At 42.6% G+C, this 18974-nt stretch overlaps 1 protein-coding gene across 7 annotated transcripts in view; it reads left to right on the forward strand.

Moving 5' to 3' along the window:
• Positions 1-18974, forward strand: part of PPM1B (protein phosphatase, Mg2+/Mn2+ dependent 1B) — an 83568-nt gene that overhangs the window by 18058 nt on the left and 46536 nt on the right. For 2 of the 7 annotated variants that reach the window (XM_074989620.1, XM_074989621.1), the window contains one exon: positions 3080-3201. The exons of the other annotated variants lie outside the window; for them this stretch is intronic. The gene's annotated coding sequence lies outside the window, so the exon portion shown is untranslated. The remainder of the gene's footprint in view (positions 1-3079; positions 3202-18974) is intronic. 7 annotated transcript variants of the gene reach the window in all.

The following is an 18974-nucleotide window of genomic DNA, read 5'->3' on the forward strand; positions in this document are numbered from 1 at the left end:
GGGTGTTTTCATCTACTGTTGACATTGTACAACTTATAAGGTTATCCACAATTATTTCAGTGCTTGGTTTTCATTGTCAGGAGCTTCCACTCATATGGTACCACTTGATTCTCTTTGGCTGTGTCTACACTAGCCAAAAAATTTCGAAATTGCCATTCAACTGGCCATTTCAAAGTTTACTGATGAAGCACTGAAATACGTATTCAGCGCCTCATTAGCATGCGGGCAGCCGTGGCACTTCGAAGTAGCCGGGGTCCTTTCGAAAAGGAGCCCAGTCTGAATGAGCCACGCGGCGGCGAGCCTCGTCAATTTCGAAGTCCCCTTATTCCTGTCTGCTCATAGGAATAAGGGGACTTGAAAGTAGCCAGGGTCCTTTCGAGAAGGAGCCCCATCTGGACGAGCCGCGCGGTGAGCCGCGTCAATTTCGAAGTGCCGCAGCCACCCGCATGCTAATGAAGTGCTGAATATGTATTTCAGCACTTCATCAGTAAACTTCGAAATGGCCATTTCGAAGTTTTTGGCTAGTGTAGATGTAGCCTTTATGTTGTGATATAACTCCTATATTACATTTCTTTTAATGTATTCTTCCATTTCTTCACATTTCGTTCCTTATCCAGTTGTTTGTCTCTCCACTTTGTTTTATGTCTCCAGCTGGTTTGTTAAACTCCACTGTTAGACTTGTTCTTTTTACTTTCTGGCATGTGGAGCTGCAGTGCATGCTTTGCTGCTTAGAGCCACAAGTCAGAGCTGTGGGAGATGTCAATGCCAACTACAAGGAAACTACTCCATATGGGTGTGGCTGTCTACTGTGCTGAGGTACTTGTTTTTGATTTCACCCCCCTTGCCTATCTTAAAAGATTATCCCAAAGCAGCCATCAGCAGTGTTCAGGTCTAGCTCACATTAGAGGCATATTGGCAACTCCAAAAGAGTAAAATCCATATTTTGGATAATATGATTGCCTTGACAAGCTAACAACTGCTGACTACAGAAATTAGTTGAAGCTGCATGAGCACCCTTCGTTAGTACCTCTTAGCAGCTCCCGGATGCCTCTCTCTTCCTGAACTATTGAGTTGTATTGTGTGAAGAGCACACCAAGGCAGAATGGAAAGTAAACAGAAAGCATGTGCATGCAAGACAACTCTTGAACAACAGCAATCAGTAACTAACTTCTTCAAGCTTTTTTTGTTTTTCTTGGGTTTTTTTTTTTTTTTTTTTTTTTTTTGCATCTACATTTGTGGGAGATGAGTAAGGAAATACCATTAAGAAAGGACAGTAGGTAGAGGAATTCTTCATCTGAAAAAATGAGTGAAGCACTGCTTGGATACGCAGGAGGAGAGTACTGATGCATAGTGTTCAGTGAAGTTATAAACTGAACTTCATGTGGCCTTTTCTCTTCTTCGGGCATTTATCTTAAACACTACTGAAGCAGTGATGAATAGTGGAATGAGTGGTACTTCCTGTTGGATAAGGATTCTTAACTCTAGAACAACCTGTGCACAAAATAATCCATTTAGGTCAGTGTTTCTGAACCATATTCTTGTAGAATAAGAGGTCAGAACCTTTTAGAAATTTATCAACCATCAGGTCCAAAAAGTGTAGATTCAGTTGGAGAATTCCACCCTGCCTCCCACATTCCTGGCCTGGGATAAAACATCTGTTGGTGAGAGGCAGATACTACCATAAGCTTTGAGAGTTTCATAGATTAAAAGGGCAGCAGGACCATTATGATTCTCTGGGCTGACTTCTTGCATATCATGTAGCAAAAGACTTTTTTGAACCTAATTCCCATGTGAACTCAAGTGTATCTTTGAGGAAAAAAAATCTGATCTTCATGTAAATATTTCTAATGATGGAGAACCCAATGCAACTCTTGGTAAATTGTTCCAACGGTTAATTATCCTCGTTATTAATTTTAGAATTGCGATAAATGTCCTTTTAGATCTACCTTCAACTTCTTGACATTGGATCTTGCTGTATTTTTGTCTGCTAGAATAAGGAACCCTCTGTTATAAAATTTCTGTTCTCCATATAGCTAATTGAAAGGTTGTAGTTAAGTTAACCTTAACAATCTCTTTGATAAGTTAATATACTGAGCTCTTTGAGACCATCATTATAAGGTGTGTTTCTGGTTCTTTAATCGTTCTCATGCCTTTTTTTCTGAACTGTCTCCAATTTATCAGTGTCCTCCTTGAATTGGGAACATTACAACTGAACACAGTATTCAGGCATCATGTTAGCCCTTTTGGCCACAGTGTAACAGTAGGACCTCATGTTTTGCTGTCTTCCTTCCACCAGTATTTTTCAGTGTCCCTGCTTTTGAGAATAGTCCTTCATTTTGTATGTATAGCCTGCATTCCTTGTTTCTTGATAAGATCTTGTATAGACTAGCACTAAGAACTGATCCTTGTGGGAACCCAATAGAAACACACTACTGTTGATTACCTCTGGTTGGGACCATTTTTTGTTGTGTTTGTACAGCATTTAATACAGAACCCTGATTCATGATGAGAACTCCTAGGTGGTATGATAATACAGACGTTGAATACATCACATGTTGAGATCAGTCAGTTGTAATCCATTCACTTTATAGTTTGCTTAATTTGTATCATTTTAGTTTGTCAGAATGTGTCACAGAATCAAGTCAAATGCCATGCAGAAGTCTAGGTATTACCTGTACAGTATTACAACCAAATTTGTACACTCATATACTGAATTTGCAATTTCAGGTACCAATTTTGTATGACCAAGATTTGTTTTCTATAAATAGGATGACAATTTTTCTGTGCTGAATATGAGATACTTGGTAAATGTACTCGTTTTCAAATGAATTCCAACAGCAATCACTCAGTACTGTGCAATACAAATGCTCAAATTTAGCATGAGGTTGGCTGAGCCTTTCTTAAAAAGAAATAATGCATAGTTGGATTCTTTTTATTTGCCTTCTTCAAAGTTCCAGGGTTCACACAAGGTGGAGTCACACACACAAAGATTTCTCTAGCGCATGTGTGTGCACACATACACGTTCCTGTACAACTGTGTCTAACATGAATATGTAACACTTGCTTTCTGTCGTCCTAGCCTGGCTGGGCTAATGGCACACATCCACCTGTCCTGGTGTCTGATGCCAGGGATGAAAGTATAGCAGTGCACAGCAGTGGTAAGAAGAAGCTGGCTGGTGCTGGGATGATGGACAAAAGATGGTGAGCCCAACAATGCTGTGGCATCCCCCATATTTCCTCCCGTACAAACACCCATCCATCCTGATTCTTGATTCACAACCCCAGACCCTCGTGCTGAACTCCTGCACTCCACCCCATGATTATACTTTCTTACAGGTACTGTCATATTGCAGTGCTGGTACCCCACCCACCAAACCCTTTGCCCTGATAGTACCTGTAAGAAATGTAAGTCACTTTCACATTGCCTGGAACAGAATCTTTGTGAGGCAAAACATGCAGAGGGCATGGAGGGCCACATGTCCATCTGCTAGATTTATGCCTAGGTTCACACCATAATGTGGCTGGTAGCAGCAGCCTTTTGGCACTGTGTGGGAGGAAGGGACAGCAACTGCTTCTGTTTGCAGAGACTGGGGAGGGAGAAGGAATGACTTGGCCTTGCCTTTGCAGAACTCGTGCTTTCTTGCCATACAGCATCAGAAAGCAGCTAATGTCTCCAGGCAGCTTCTGATTACTGACGTAATCCAGCCTCCTCCTCTTCCCTGGCTGCACTGTGGGTAGGAAGGGACTAAATCATAAGGATATATTATTCACCAAGGCACCTGACTGGAGGGGCTTGAGGGAACTCAGCCAGAGAGGTGACTGAGCAGGGGAGAGCGCCTGGGGGGTGGAGCTGCTGTGTTTGCTCAAGGCAAAACCTAGTGTAGATGCTGGTGCAGGAGCGTACTTAGGCATTGTCCCATGGGCTGCTGTGGAGCAGGCAGGTTCAGGATGCAAAGAGGCTGGAACTCCCTTCTACTTCCCACACTCCTGGGCAAGGCTTGGATGTGCACAGGACTCACCTCCTCCTGGCCAGCACCTCGGGCCAAAGTGTCTTGGGCTTCCCCAGGGCACTATCCCTGGCAGAGGCAGTGGGGGAAGGAAGGAGCCTGCCAGCCAGGCTGTTGGTTAGCTCAGCACTGACTAAAGGCTAGTTTTTCACTTAGTCCTGGGAGCGGGACATATCATGCTGGGGTGGGGTGGGGTGGGATGGGATGGGGGAATATGGAGGGGCATTGCATCTGTGAGGGGAGGGGTTACAAAGCCCTGAGAACAGTGAGATGGGGAGCACCTAAAGGGTCAATGGGTGGGCACATAGGTGCTGACTCCTTGGATGGTCGGGAGTGCCTATGGGGAAAAATTAGTGGGTGCTAAGCACCCACCAGCAGCCAACCCTCTCCTCTGCTCCTCTTACCCACTGTTGTTACCACTGGCCAGTTCACACCCTTCCCTGCCCTCCTAGCTCTTCTGGAGTGCTGCAAGCAACTGATTTACTGCATTCAAGAAGATCTAGGAGGAGGGAGGAGGACAACCAAGCATGGCGTGTGCTAAAGGGAGGGGTAGGGTGAGGGCAGGAAGAGGTGGAGGGAGGATGAGGCAGGGGCAGGACTTTGGAGGAGGGGTGGAGAAAGGGTGGGGACAAACCAGGGGAGTGAAGTGATGAAGTAGGGACAGGGTCTGGGGTAAGGGGCAGAAGGGAGGGGAAGTGCCTGCCAGGACCGGGATAGGGGTCAGGGTCCTGCTGGCTTAGAGTAAGCATACAGTGGGGGGCTGTGCTGACAGACCAGCAGGAAGAGTGACTATGTCTTTGCTCCTCCACCAGTCTTGCACACCAACCCCCATTGTCGGCACCTAGTCCCCACCTCACTGATGGTGGACTGGCAGCTTGTGATCAGGGATCTGGCCACCTGCAGGGCCCACCAGTAGTGTTACTTGTAAGCTGTTTGCTTGTGTGGCTGCTTAGGAGAGATTCAAATGCTGCCTAATAGGTTACCAGTATGTCTATAGCTAGATTGTTTTGTTTTGTTTTTCTGTCTGCTAATGGTGCACACTCACACATACCTTGGTTTGCATAAATAATGATTCTGCCAATAGAAAACAATATGTTCATGAATGGGAAGAATTAGAGGGAATATTGCCCACCAGTAATGATTTGGGGGGAGACAAAAATACTTGACAGTTCTCCCATTTTTAAGAAAAAGGACACTTGCAGAAGGGCTAAAATACAGGACCGTCCCTTTAAAATTTGGATGTTTGGTTACCTTATCCATAAACTTACATTGATTGACACTGATTTTACTCTACTTTTCTTCTTTGATCAACTCCTGTATCAACTATGTCATTCTTCTGTTCAGGATCTCTCTTGTTGGCCTGTATTTACCTGGGTCATCCTGTTTATCCTTTTTATGTGCTGACCTAGCACTAGCTTTCTTTCATACTTTCGGAACGTCCCCAGTAATTTTACTGAAAATGAACAGTAATGGTCAAGAGAGCTCTTCAGCCAGCGCTTTTATTCATGTGCTGACTTAAAAATGGTCTTTAACTTTTTACAGCTGCTGTTTAATAGTCTCCTGAATTACTTTGGGAATGATATTCCTAGCATGTGATGATGCATCATCTGGCCCTCTGAGTACACAGCAGAAATATTTATTGAACACTTCTGCCTTTCTGAGTTGTTGAAAATTTTACAACAGCCGTCTAATAATGGACTCATAACACTGTTAGGATTTGTTTTGGTTGTATTGTACTTAAATTTCCTAACATCCTTCGCTTTGCTGGCTTCTGCTCTTTTTTTGTTGCAGTAAATTGATGGGTCGTCATTATCTGGGTCATGCTGGTGTAATTAGAAGTCTCTTGGCCCTCTCCATTTATGTGTTAGGCCATGGGCAGTAGAGGTATGAGGTATACACTTGAACCACTTTAATCTGACAACCCTAGGAAGCAGGGTATGCGAGATTAAAGATTTTCCTGGGTCAAGGGGCACTGCAGTGTCTGGGTATGCAGGGGACTGGGAGTTGGGTGCTCACCTGGTGCCCTGCTCATGGGGACGTGCATGGCTCCACATTTGCTGCTCAGAGGCACTGCCCCCCTGTTGCTGTGGTAGTAGTGGGGAAAAGCCTCAAGGGAGGCAGATCTGCATGCTGCCATTCCCCCCATCTGGGTGGGAATGGGGGGCAGCAGCATGCAAAGCTGCTTTCTCCTCTGTACCATGAGTGTTCCCAGATGAGGGACACCCAGAATATGGAGATTCAAATGTACAAAGAAGATTGTTGCTCCAGTCCAGGAGGAAGGAATGTTTTGTCCCTACTCAGTCTAGAACAGAACTGATGACATCTTGTATTTTCCTCAGTAAACAGATATATTGTTGGAGCTCCCTACTTGCAGAACATGTGTTAAATCACTGAGTCCTTAGGAGACTGTTCATGCTGGTCTTGTTTTAGTCTGTTCAGGGAGTCTACTTCAGTGTTCTTTGTTCCGCAGCTGCCAAGACAATCTGGTGTATATTATAAATACTCTACATCCAAGATCTTTGGATTTGTAACACAACATTGGGAAATTTAGTTCCTCCTTACTTGTTTTACCAGTGTATGATGATAATGTCTGGCTGATTATCCTCCTTGAGTGGAGGGACTGAAGAATTGTGATGCCCAATGTAGTGCACATAGCTCTATTATACTGGTGTGTAATCTCGATTCTTGCTGATTCAAGACCTTCAGAAGTTCAGAGTTTTAGAAAGTGGAACCTCCAGTCACAGCTGAAGACCTCTGTTACTACAGCCATTGGGACGAGAGAGTTGAAAGTGGTGCATAGTGGAATTTCAGGCATTGTATTCTGCATGATGTAATTGCGTGTACTAGGAATTTATATGGGCTTTTTAAGAAACTTAGAATGAAATTAAATAGTTAATTTATTTTTAATCAAGCTGTATAAAATTGTAAAAGCTGTTTGTTACAGTTGTCTATGGACATACTTTCTGTTTTTGTATGAAACAATTGGAAATCAGGCTTAATTCAAAATGAAATACCTATTTGGAGTGCTAAGTCACAGTAATTGGAATGTAGTGCTACCAAGATTCTTGATAGTTAAAAATACCATGAGCATGCAGTATTTTTATCCAAGGACCTCAAAACACTGCACATGGAATAATTAGACCTGGTGAAACTGGTTGAGGGCTCATTATCTGTCTTGCAGGTATATCAAACTTAAAGTGTAATTTAAGCAAGATAGCTCAAAGACTTAAGAATCCAGAATCCTTGACTCCTTCATGTGGTCTCAGTATTAGTAAATGCGGCTTCTCTCAAAGGCTGGTCTGCTGAAATTCTACCTGTGGCCTACCAACCTTTGGCTCCTTTTCACCCCTGTGCTACTGTGACACGCTGCACACCTACTCCCATACTTCCTCCAGCATTTACCCCAGGTAGGGACTGACTCAGCTGTAGTAATATGCAGGCTCTGATCAGCCGCTGCATGAACCAACAGCAGGGAGTCTACAGTCAAAACAACAACCCATGTCCCAGCCTAGAGCCCCGCACCTTCCCTTTGGAGTATAAACCCGGAACCATACCATCTTGCACAACACAGGAAACTGTACAAGGTAACATCAAAATTTCCTCCTCCCTTAATGTGGATAGGAAATGTAACAGCCCATTGAGTTAAGATTTCAAAGCATTTCACTTCAAAATTACTGGTTTAGATTAAAACATAAACTTATTAATTGCTAAGAATGAAGTGATTATAAGTGGTTTCAAACAGATAAAAGCAGATCACCTAGTAAACAAGACTTCAAACTACAGTAAACTTTCATATCCAGCAACCCTGAGACTGGGACATTGCCAGATATTGAAATATTTTGGATAATTGAGAGAGATACCTAGGAATATATAACACTAAAGAAAAACAAGATTAGATATTAAGAAACAAAAATGTATGCAGAGTGCTTTATTTACCAACAACCATAGTATTGTATACTGTATTTGCTGTATTTATTTTCATTTACTTTCACTATACTGTGCTTGTGTGTTAGCCGGTGGCCGGGTAATGTGCAGTGAGATACCAGCTATGCCCTTGTTACCATCCGAGTCTTTAACTGCTAGAGCGCAGAGCTCCGTCGCAGCGGGCAGTCTGGGCCAGACTGATGGATGCCCCAGGGTCCTAAACACCCGAGTGTTTTACTGCTAGAGCAGGGAGCTCCTAGCACTCTCACCTATGGCCAGGCTGTGGTAATCAAAAGGTTAAAGTTCTTTTTATTGTGCCGGCTGTGTTGCAGTGACAGAGAGTAACAGCAGTCAGGCTTAGATCTTAACTAGTTACAGATTTATTAAGCTACAGTTATAAGTGTGCAGTTACAAAAGGCTATTGTCTACTTCTTATATGCTAGCAGAGTACAGGTTTTAACAGGTTACATTACAATTCAATACCACGACGTCTTAATGCAACAGCCTCTATCTGTAGAGCTCTAATTCTTTAACTGTGCGCACCAAAAGGAGACTTTAATGTGGGAACGTCTTACCCTCCTTAATATGGGTATATCTTACCCTCCTTGCGTCTCTCGGTACCAGCGTAGCCAAGCCAGGATTGGTCACTCAGTTCCGCAGAAAGACAAATACGAGGTTGGGCGTCCCCAGTTGCGGACCTCAGGAGGCAATCACCTGACCCGACCAGCAGGTAGTTGGTGGGAATGCACTCATAGTGCTGCTGGGCCCATCTTTATATCCCCTGGGTCACGTATTCTCTTTCTTATCTATGGTGTCAGCTTGTACTGGTCTGTCTTTTTTGTGACGCCAGTTTTTACAAGGGCAATTCTTACTTAATTTGCACCTGTAAGACAGGAGGTAAGCAATTTGGGAGTACAGGACATTCTTTTGCAAGGGCGGAGATTTCTCTTCTGGGATGGCTGTGTGGGTGCATCAAATCCATCAATGCCAGCTGGGGTAATTTCCTGAGGCCCCCTTATTGACAGTTAGCCTGCTAGCCCTCTATCTGTGTTTTCAGTTCCTCAGGGTCACGATGAGCCAGCACATCTGGGCCCCTTTAGGAAGGCATCAAAGACTGTGATGTTTAACTGCTGTTCAGTGCCCTGTGTGCTCTGAGGCACCTTAGAGGGGAGCCAAAAGCTGGTCTGTAGTGGGGAGATTTTGTGTGGCTACATTGTGGAAAAAGTAATTAAAATTTACTTACGGTTAAAATGCTGGCTGTTTGAGCGTTCCAGATAATAGAATGCCGAAGATGAAGACTTTACTGTAATTCTAAAATATGCTATGATTTAGCAATTTCTTGCTGTTGGTAAAGCAGTCTGGTAGATTCTGAGGATACAAGTTGCACTTGCTTTATAGTTGGAATTTCCAGCTCTGTTTATGGAAGATCACTGGCGTTCTAAGATGAAGGCCGAAGTCATGTGGTCTGTATACATGGCCTTGGATACCTTGCTAAGTCGTAGCAGCCGTTACTTACAGGCTTCACTATATAATGGATGAGCTTCTCCTTTGTTTTTCCTAATGGCCCTGTAAACCTCATTTTTATAGGAGTTAAGGGTTCTTTCAAAAATGATTTTGTTTTAAATGAAACCCGTCTACACTGCTTTTTTCAGGGGGCGGGGGGCGGAAACCTCTTCCGAGACGATCTCTTCCCTAAAAGCGACCCGATGAGATTATGCAAATGAAGTGTGAGATTTGTATATCAGCGCTTCATTTGCATTTTTGATTTCCCTCATTTGCTTTCCTCTTTCGAAAGAGGAAAGCAGTGTAGATGTAGCCACTAGTAGGCTCTTCTCCAGCAGGAATCTCGACTGAAAGCATCTTGCCTAGTGTATTTCAAATACAGATCCGTAGTCAAATATTCCTAACTTCAGTTATGAAATGATCCTTTCATACAAGTAGGAGATGATGTTATGCTTAAAACAAATCACACAAGATCTTTTATAGGGGAAAAGGGCCGTACGCTGCATTTATTGAGAATACAACAGTAGCATATGCTTTTCATTTACACACACATACAAAAATGCTTTTCATTCACACGTGCGTGCACACAGTCCCACCAGACGATGTTATAGTTACCAGTTCAGAGCCTTGATCAATCTACTGGCCTGCTACATTGATCACAGAGGGGGAGCAGGGCCTTGTCAGTTGCAGTCCGATGCTCTCCTGGAGTTGGTGGCAAGACGAACCCAAAGTCCCATGGCAAAGCACCCTGCTTTTATAATCCTTTTTTCTGTTGAAGTCTGCTGTGTCAGTCTGTGACTGGTGTTATCTTTTTGAAGCCAGTGGTTCTCAAAACATCTCTGAAAGGCTTATCATGTAATCAGTTGTCCTTAGGGGTGCCTGCTCCATGCTTTAGAGCCGTCAAGCTGCCAGTCCTGTCACTTCGTGATCAGGGGTACACACTGTCTTCACCCATGCTTCACCCCTCCTTTCTTGGCCTTCTGGCTCTGGAGATAATGTTGGCACCTTTATCATAAAACAGACCTACTACTTTCACACTTAAACAGTACTTAAAAGGACTCTCAGAGAAAAACAGAGCAAAAGGAATTATAAATCAAACAATTAAGGCTTCAACATCCCTCTAATCTTAGTAACATAGACATAATACAAAAACTGTCTCTTTATCTACTAAACTCACTAAATTTTAAAACAGACAAGTATATTCAGTTAAAGAACTTAATCAATAAAATGTTAAATGTGTTAATGTTACCTTACATTGCTACATTATTAAACCTAAAAATCAAAATATAAAGAGAATAAGAGAATAAAACTTTCAGCTCCAACAGTGACACTCACCTTGTATGATGTAAATGTCATAATTATTCCATAATCATATAATATCACTAATAAATGAGAGGTGCGGTATCACAGAGGAGATGAAACACAATGAGGGTAATTTGGGCATGGAGGCTGGTTTGTGATTATTGCGTTGTCTGTTCATCTTGGTATCTGTAGCAGGATAAACCTATCCTTATTTAATCCTCTGCTATGAGTACGAAACTCCTCTGTTGGAGGAGGAGCAGCAGGAGAGTGAGGGGTGTCTTGCTTCACTGTTGGTGTTAGCTTATTCATTCAGGAAATATAGCATTAAGTGGAGGAACTCCATACTTAATGAGATTGTTTTCTTTAGTGTTCAATTAGTGTGACAGCACCTACTTCCTGAGGCCTCTCTCCAGAACTGTTAATAGATCTAATTAGTGTTTCAGTGCATGAGTTTTAGATATCTCTTCTCTTGTATTCTCATTACTTCCTGGTGAGCAATATGTTCTCCCTTTCATGATTTTCTATATCTGAGTATTGTCTTTGTGAGGTTGAAAGTTTGTAAAGAAACAAAATTAAAAACCTTATTTTCCTCTTAAAATGTGAATTGTCTAATCAGAATGTCAAAGCAATAGGACTCTGTTGTGGCAGAGCGATAGATAACATACAGAAGTCACATAACTTACTGATCCTGAATCCTTGGAGAATATAGTAGTCTCTATCTAGATTTTTGAGTTCAGTCACCAAGCCTCTGACTTTAGAAGTCCACACTTCATTGTCTTGCACATCAGCCAATTCCAGTTCTGTTCAGTCCACTCATGTAAATGTTGAAAAGTTGAGTGCAGAGGTATCAGGTCAAAGGGTTTCAATGCAAATGACAAAATTGTGTTTTCCTCACTAAAATCCTGAAATTCTCAGGCTGTCTCTACACTACGAGATAAATTTGAATTTAGGGCACTTAACTCAACATTACCACGTGACTGTCTTCACTTTACATACTATTAGCTCGATTTAGGGAGCACTAATATCAGCACATCAGTACCTGATGGATACAGCATCAAGCTCAAATTCAAAAGTTCGAGTAAAGGCCAGTGTGGAAGCGCCACATATTAATCAAATTAATTAGCCTCCAGAGGTGTCCTGTGTGTAACCCAGAATGTCCCTTGGTGCTCTGCTCTGACCACTGCTCTCTAGGTGCGCCAGAATTAGGTAACAGGAAGACCATAAATTTCAATTCAGGACCAGGAAGCCTGTGGATATGAGCTCATGTTTGTATGAGAGCCTAAGAAATGTCTTTCTTTGCTATTAGTGCTGTGAGTGCATCTACCCATTACAGCGTCCCCCCATTCCCACCCCATCACAAATACTTTTGGGGGCTGTCCGTTGCAGACACCTGCTGGTTTGACATTTCTTTTACAAAATCTTTTTCCTAACATAATCTGTCTGTCTTCATGGTTTGACAACCCCTCTCCCCCAGAAAAACACAGGGTGTAGGGCCAGTTGAGGTTCCCGTTTCCATGGTCAGGTCACTGACTGTATGAGATTTCACTGTCATTCCCTGTGTTGGCAATGTCTGTGTAGAGAAGAGGGAAGACAGTCTGTCCCTGTGTTATGTTCAGGGATCAGATGCAATCATGGGTGTGGGGGGCGCGGACAGTTGGTGGATGGTCAGTTGAGAACACAGCCTGTGCATGGAAGCCTTTATAGTGCACCGGAAGGCCAAAGACCCTCCAAAAACTTTCCTGTCCTCTCTCTTTTTTTCAAGCTTTTCAAGGTCTCTCTTAATTTCAGGGATCAGATACAATCATGGGAGGGGGACAGTCAGTGGATGGTCAGTTGAGAATTCAGTTACATAAGAGAGATTTGTGTCAAATTTTTGCAATCTCTGTGGATGCCCTACTTTTCCTTCCTTCGGATGGGAAAAACGGACATTTGCTTAGCACGGGAGAGGAATGAGGAAAGTGCAATGTGGGAAGATGATGTCAGAGACCAGCGAGCGTACCTAGAATGCTACAGGGATGAGGGAACTGTGTGATAGGTTCCCACAATGCAATACTGCAACAGTCAGTGTTTGCAGATTGAGTGTGACAGCAATAAGTTGACTTTGGGGTGAGCAAGTGGAGAGGTGAAGATTGTCAAAATAGAATTTATAAATACCAGGGTTACAAAATCAATATTAATAAATTCCATTTATCTTGTATAGACACAGCCTCTATATTGCACTTTTTAGGTTCGCAATGTTAAGCTTGTACTTTGTTGCCTCTGAATTCTTTCAGTGACAGGAAATGAACCAGCAAACCTCTCTCAATGTCTCACATAAACAATGTTTGTTTTCACTCAAGTGGTAGCACCTCTTCTAAAAGAGAGGAGTGTTTCCCTTGTAGCTTTCTGTTAAGGCCATTTGAATGTGAGGTGATGTCCACCATGAAATGAAATTTCTTTAGGCACATAGAATCTGTTAGCTCTCCATATTCACAGCCCTGTTCCTGCATGAACACCTTTGTTTTTTCCAGATAGGCTACAAAATGTGCAAGCATGTTTCCCCTGGAAAGCCACTGTACCTTGTACTGGAGAAGGTTGGAATATTCGCAGTTGACCTTTTCAAGAAGCATGCAGACTTGCTGGTGATTCTAGCCTTTTGCTAATACTTTGACAGTCTGAATTACCAGGGTCCATCACTTCTGACATCCTCGGTGCCTACCTTCAGTAGGTAACAACCTTCCTGTATAGTGTTCTGGACAGCAACTTTGGAATGAATGTTGAAAATCTCAGTCAAACCAGTCTGTCATACCTGAACCTGACCTTCAGATGTCATCTTTCCCTCTTTTATCAGCTCAGACAGAAATAGCCTGAAACGTGGATAGATGAGTACTTACCTCTAAGAGGTATTCTGTCTAACTCTGCTCTTTTTTCTTCTCCCATATGTCTTCCCTCAGTCTTTCTCCCAAGAAACAACTTAAAGAGAAAATAGTCCCACTTATCTGTCTTAGAGGCATAGATGAGGTGTCTATGGAATTTAGAGGAAGAAATTATTACTAATATTTCCTTACTTCGACAAAATGAGGAATCCTTCATGTACTGTTGATTTGAGAAAGCCAAATAGATACATAAGCCTTCTCAGATTCAAGATGGTAATGGTAACTAGCATGCCTTCGTTGTGAGGTCCAGACTGATTCATGGCTTTTGATCTCCAAGATGTGTATTTCCATTTGCCCTCCAGCCTACAAAATGCCCCTATTTTTTCCATAGTTTTAGGCTTGATGACTAACTGCAGCAACTAATCCCTTCAGCCTCAACTGCTACAAGGAGGGATTTTAATAGATTCTAAATTGACAAGAGCATACCATTCCAAAGACATTTCACTCCCTTGTGACATCTCTTGTATCAAAACCAACTGTTCACTCAGTCTCAAGTTATCTAAAACTCTGGTTGCATGTCTACTTGCATTTCCATAGTAGTGCTATTGGACTTGTAAGACTATTGCAAGGCCAGCTAAGATAGGTGTGTGGATGGAGACTCACTGATTTGTTCACTGAGCTTACCTCCTATTCTTGTATCAATAAACTGATGGATCCGCTCTTCCACTTAGAAGGACGATCACAGATGTTTAAACTCTAAAATGTGATGTGCTCTTAAAATACGTCGAGATGCATTAGGTAAAGAAACAAAGTGGTGCGCTCTTGTTGCTAGTGTGTTGCAAACCCATCAAGTGCCTGACATATGAGAGCCCTTTATCTACCAGGTTTTGAAAATACTCCAAATGAGCTCAATATTCAGAAGTGGTCCCTCAAAACATCTATCCTTATTTCAATACATCACTAATGTGGGGTATTGTCATCATGACTTGTTTGCCTCTTTAATTTCAGACCATTATTCGTTGTTCTGCCATCTGATACCACTGAGAAGCTTCTCACCCTCCTCTTTAGAGCTTCCTTCAAGTAGTTGAAGGCTGCTATTAAATCACCCCTAAGTCTTCTGTAAGCTAAACAAGCCCAGATCCCTCAGCCTAGCCTCATAGGTCTTGTGCACCAGCCCCTTAATCATTTTTGTTGCCCTCCGCTGAACCTGCTCCAGCATATCCACATCCTTTTTATGGGGGGGTGGAGCAAAACTGGACACAGTATTCCAGATGTGGTCTCACCGGTGCCAAATAGAGGGAACAACCACTTCTCTAGATCTGCTCAAAATGCTCCTCCTAATGCACCTTAATATGCCATTAGCCTTTTTGGCTACAAGAGCACACTGTTTACTCATATCCTGCCTTTCATCCACCATAACCCCTAGGTCCCTTTCCGCTGTACTGCTGCTTAGCCAGTTGGTTCCCAGCCTATAACAGTGTTTGGGATTCTTTCTCCCCCAGGTGCAGGACTCTACACTTCTTGTTGAACCGCATCAGGTTTCTTTTGGCCCAATCCTCCAATTTATCCAGGTCACTCTGGATTCTCTCTCTACCCTCCAACATATCTACCTCTCCCCCTAGCTTTGTGTCGTTGCAAAGTTGCTGAGGATGCAATCCAGTCCCTCATCTAGGTCATTAATAAAGGTGTTGAACAACACTGGTCCCAGAACCAAGCCTTGTGGCACTCTGCTTGAAACTGACTGCCATCCAGCTATTGAGCCATTGACCACTACCCGTTGGGCCTGACTGTCAAACCAGCTTTCAATCCACTTCATAGTCTAAGGATCCAATCCATATTTCCTTAATTTATGAGCAAGAATGTTGTGGGAGACTGTATCAAAAGCTTTGCTGAAGTCAAGGTATATCACATCCGCTGACTTCCATTTCCACAGAGCCTGTTACCTCGTCATAGAAGCTAATCAGATTGGTTAGGCAGGACTTGCCCTTGGTGAATCCATGTTGGCTACTTTTGATGTTTCCCCTCTTCCAAGTGCTCCAAAATGGATTCCTTGAGGATCCCCTCCATTAGTTTCCCAGGGATTGCGGTAAACCTGACCGGTCTATAGTTCCCTGGATTGTCCTTCTTTTTTTTTTAAAGATGGGCACTAAGTTTGCCTTTTTCCAGTCATCCGGGATCTCTCCTGATATCCAAGAGTCTTCAAAGATAATGGCCAAAGGTTCGGCAATGACATCTTCCAGTTTCCTCAGTACCCTGGGGTGCATTAAATCCAGACCCATGGATTTGTGTACATTTCGTTTTTCTAGATAGCGCAGAACTTTTTCCTTCCCCATGGATGGCTGCGCTCCACCTTTCCATACTGCATTGTCTAGGACCATAGTGTGGGAGTTGACTTTGTCTGTGAAGACTAAGGCAAAAAAAGCGTGGAGTACTTCAGCTTTTCTTACATCATCTGCCACTAGGTTACCCCTCTCATCCAGTAATGGTCCCACACCTCTGATAACCCATTTATTGTTAACATGCCTGTAGAAACCCTTCTTGTTACCCTTCACATCCCTTGCCAGCTGCTGTTCCAGTTGTGCTTTCGCTTTCCTGATTACTCCCCAGCATTCTCCAGCCGTATATTTATACTCTTCCTTAAACTGTTCACATTTCCATTTCTTGTATGCATCCTTTTTTGTTTAAGCTGGTTAAGGATTTCCCTGTTGAGCCAAGCTGGGTGCCTACTATGTTTGCATTTCTTACTATGTGCAGGACGGTTTGTTCCTGTGCCTCCCGTAAGATTTCTTTAAAATACTGCCAATTCTCTTGAACTCTTTTTTTTTTTTTTTCCCCCCCTTCATCTTCATTTCCCAAGGGATCCTGCTCATCAGTTCTCTCAGGGAGTCGAAGTATGATTTTTTTTTTTTTTTTTTTTTTTTTTTTTTTTAAATTAAGGGTCTGTGTATTACTGCTCACCCTTCTTCCTTTTGTCCAAATCTTGAAATCTACGATCTCATGGTCCCTGCAGCCCAGATTTCCACCCACTTCTATTTCTCCTAGTAGTTCTTTCCTGTTTATGAGTAGCTGGTCACGTTGTGCATGGCCCCTGGTCGGTTCCTTCAGCTCTTGTACCAAGAAGTTGTCCCCAACATTCTCCAAAAACTTAACAGGACTGGTATGCTTATTTAAAAAAAAAACTTTGTGTATAAATACAGATTAGCAGTCACCCTTTTTCATTGATTTGGGTGGTCCCTTAGAGTTCTTCAGTACAACAGACCCCTGAGTTACACGGGGCTTGTGTTCCTCATAACTCGTGCAAAAGTCAAATTTCATGCAAGTCAGGGGAGACGGGAACCAGGCAGCAGCCTGATTCCACCTCTCCTGGGCTTGCCGGGGCTGGGGTCGAGGGGGAGGCTGGGAACCAAACAGCAGCCTGGTTCCCATTTTCCCACCGCTAGCGGGAGCTCGGAAACTGACTGGCGCTGTTGGGGTGGTCAGTTTCCCAGCTCCTGCAAGCCCAGGGCTCGTCAGTTTCCTGGCTCCCAGAGTGGTGGGGAGTGGGGAACCAGACAGCAGCCAGGTTCTCTGTTCCCTGCCATTCTGGGAGCCAGGTGCCATTTCTCCCTGGCTTCCCCCAGCTGGGGGAGCCTGGCGTGCAAACAGCCACAGAGCAGCTTAGAATTGTGCTTAAGCGTAACTTGAAGTCGTGCATTTTAAGAGTGTACTATATCCTTGTAATCAAATGTTTAGTAGCAACTTGGGTGACTACTGGACCAATGCCAATAGGAGAAAGATAATACTGCTGATCATTTTATAATTTGGATGTCAATCGGATTAAATGGTTTGATGCAGGATACTCTTTTTTTTCCTTGTGGCTCTTCATTTATTATGAATCCAGGTAGTTCATTTTGGGTGAACTGGTCTCCTAGAAAAACAGCTTAGCACTTGCCTGTTAAGAGATGAACCTGTTGACTGAGCAGTAAATTATGTATTCTGTTTTGTTACCTTTTTTTTATTGCACATGACTGTTCAATATTTGACCATCTTTTTCTTGAATAATACATATAAAGTTTTAAGAAGACTGGAAAATGCTAACCTAAAACTTACCAAGGAAGTTAATTTTATTACGCCATTTTGAGAATTCACGCATGCTACATCTATCATAGCATGGGGTTTTTGTTGGAGACTGAAAGAGTTTAGAATTAAAAAAAATTGAAAGGGGAACGGTGAGAAAATGTAGTCAGGACTTCTTTCTTGGGGGTGGAAGGAGGTCCAAGCAGATTCAACCTCTATGTTCCATGTGCAGCCAGAAACTATGGTTATCTAGAATAAGTGTGGACCTAACTTAGAAAGCTGCTTAAGCCTATGCTAGTCTCAGAATTCACTGAAGTTAATCAGAAACTAATTCTACAAAATTCAGCAATGTTCAGTGCTTTCCTGTCTTATTTAATGCTTAGACCATTCAGATGACCAAAGCTGAATATTTTAGTGTTGGCTTTTGTTGTCAATTTCATTGCAACTTAAATTAGAAAAACAAATGTCTTCAAACTTGACTTAAGTAGAATCAGTTAATTTCTTAAATTCATATAAAGCTCTTTAAAGGGGTTAGTATTCTGAGGGCTCAAGCTTTGATTGTAAGGTATAAGTATATACTGTACCTGTGACTGTATTGTTTGTGAAGTCTCTAATACTGCTTAAACTGCTGTAAAGGCATAGAAACAGAGAGAAGGCTGTGCTAGTCTGTGTACTACGAAAACAAAAAAGCAGTCCAGTAGCACTTTAAAGACTAACAAAATAATTTATTAGGTGATGAGCTTTCATTGGACAGACCCACTTCTTCAGATTGTAGTCATACCAGAACAGATTCAATATTTAAGGCAGAGAGAACCAAAAATAGTAATCAAGGTTGACAAATCAGAAAAATATTATCAAGGTGAGCAAATCAGAGTAGAGGGACAGAAGGTGGGGGGGGGTGTCAAGAATTAGATAAGGCCAAGTATGCGTAAGAGCCCCTATAATGACCTAAAAAATTCACATCCCGGTTCAAACCACATGTTAATGTGTCGAATTTGAATATAAAAGAGTTCAGCAGCTTCTCTTTCCAATCTGTTGTGAAATTCCTCTTCAGTAAGACGCAAACCTTCAGGTCATTATCAGAGTGGCCCACTCCATTAAAATGCTGACTGATGGGTTTCTGGATCAGGAGTGTTTTTGTCTATTTTGTGCCCATTAATTCTTTGTCTAAGAGAGTTTGAAGTCTGTCCAGTCTACAGACCATCTGGGCATTGTTGGCACATGATGGGATATATGATGTTAGTTGAGGAACATGAGAAGGGCATAGAGTGTTTTGTGTATATTGAGAGCTTTCTGAAGACTGGGCCTAACTTGGATGTTACTGCTG

This window comes from Carettochelys insculpta, chromosome 3 (genome assembly GCF_033958435.1).
Source record: "Carettochelys insculpta isolate YL-2023 chromosome 3, ASM3395843v1, whole genome shotgun sequence".
Lineage (NCBI taxonomy): Eukaryota > Metazoa > Chordata > Testudines > Carettochelyidae > Carettochelys > Carettochelys insculpta.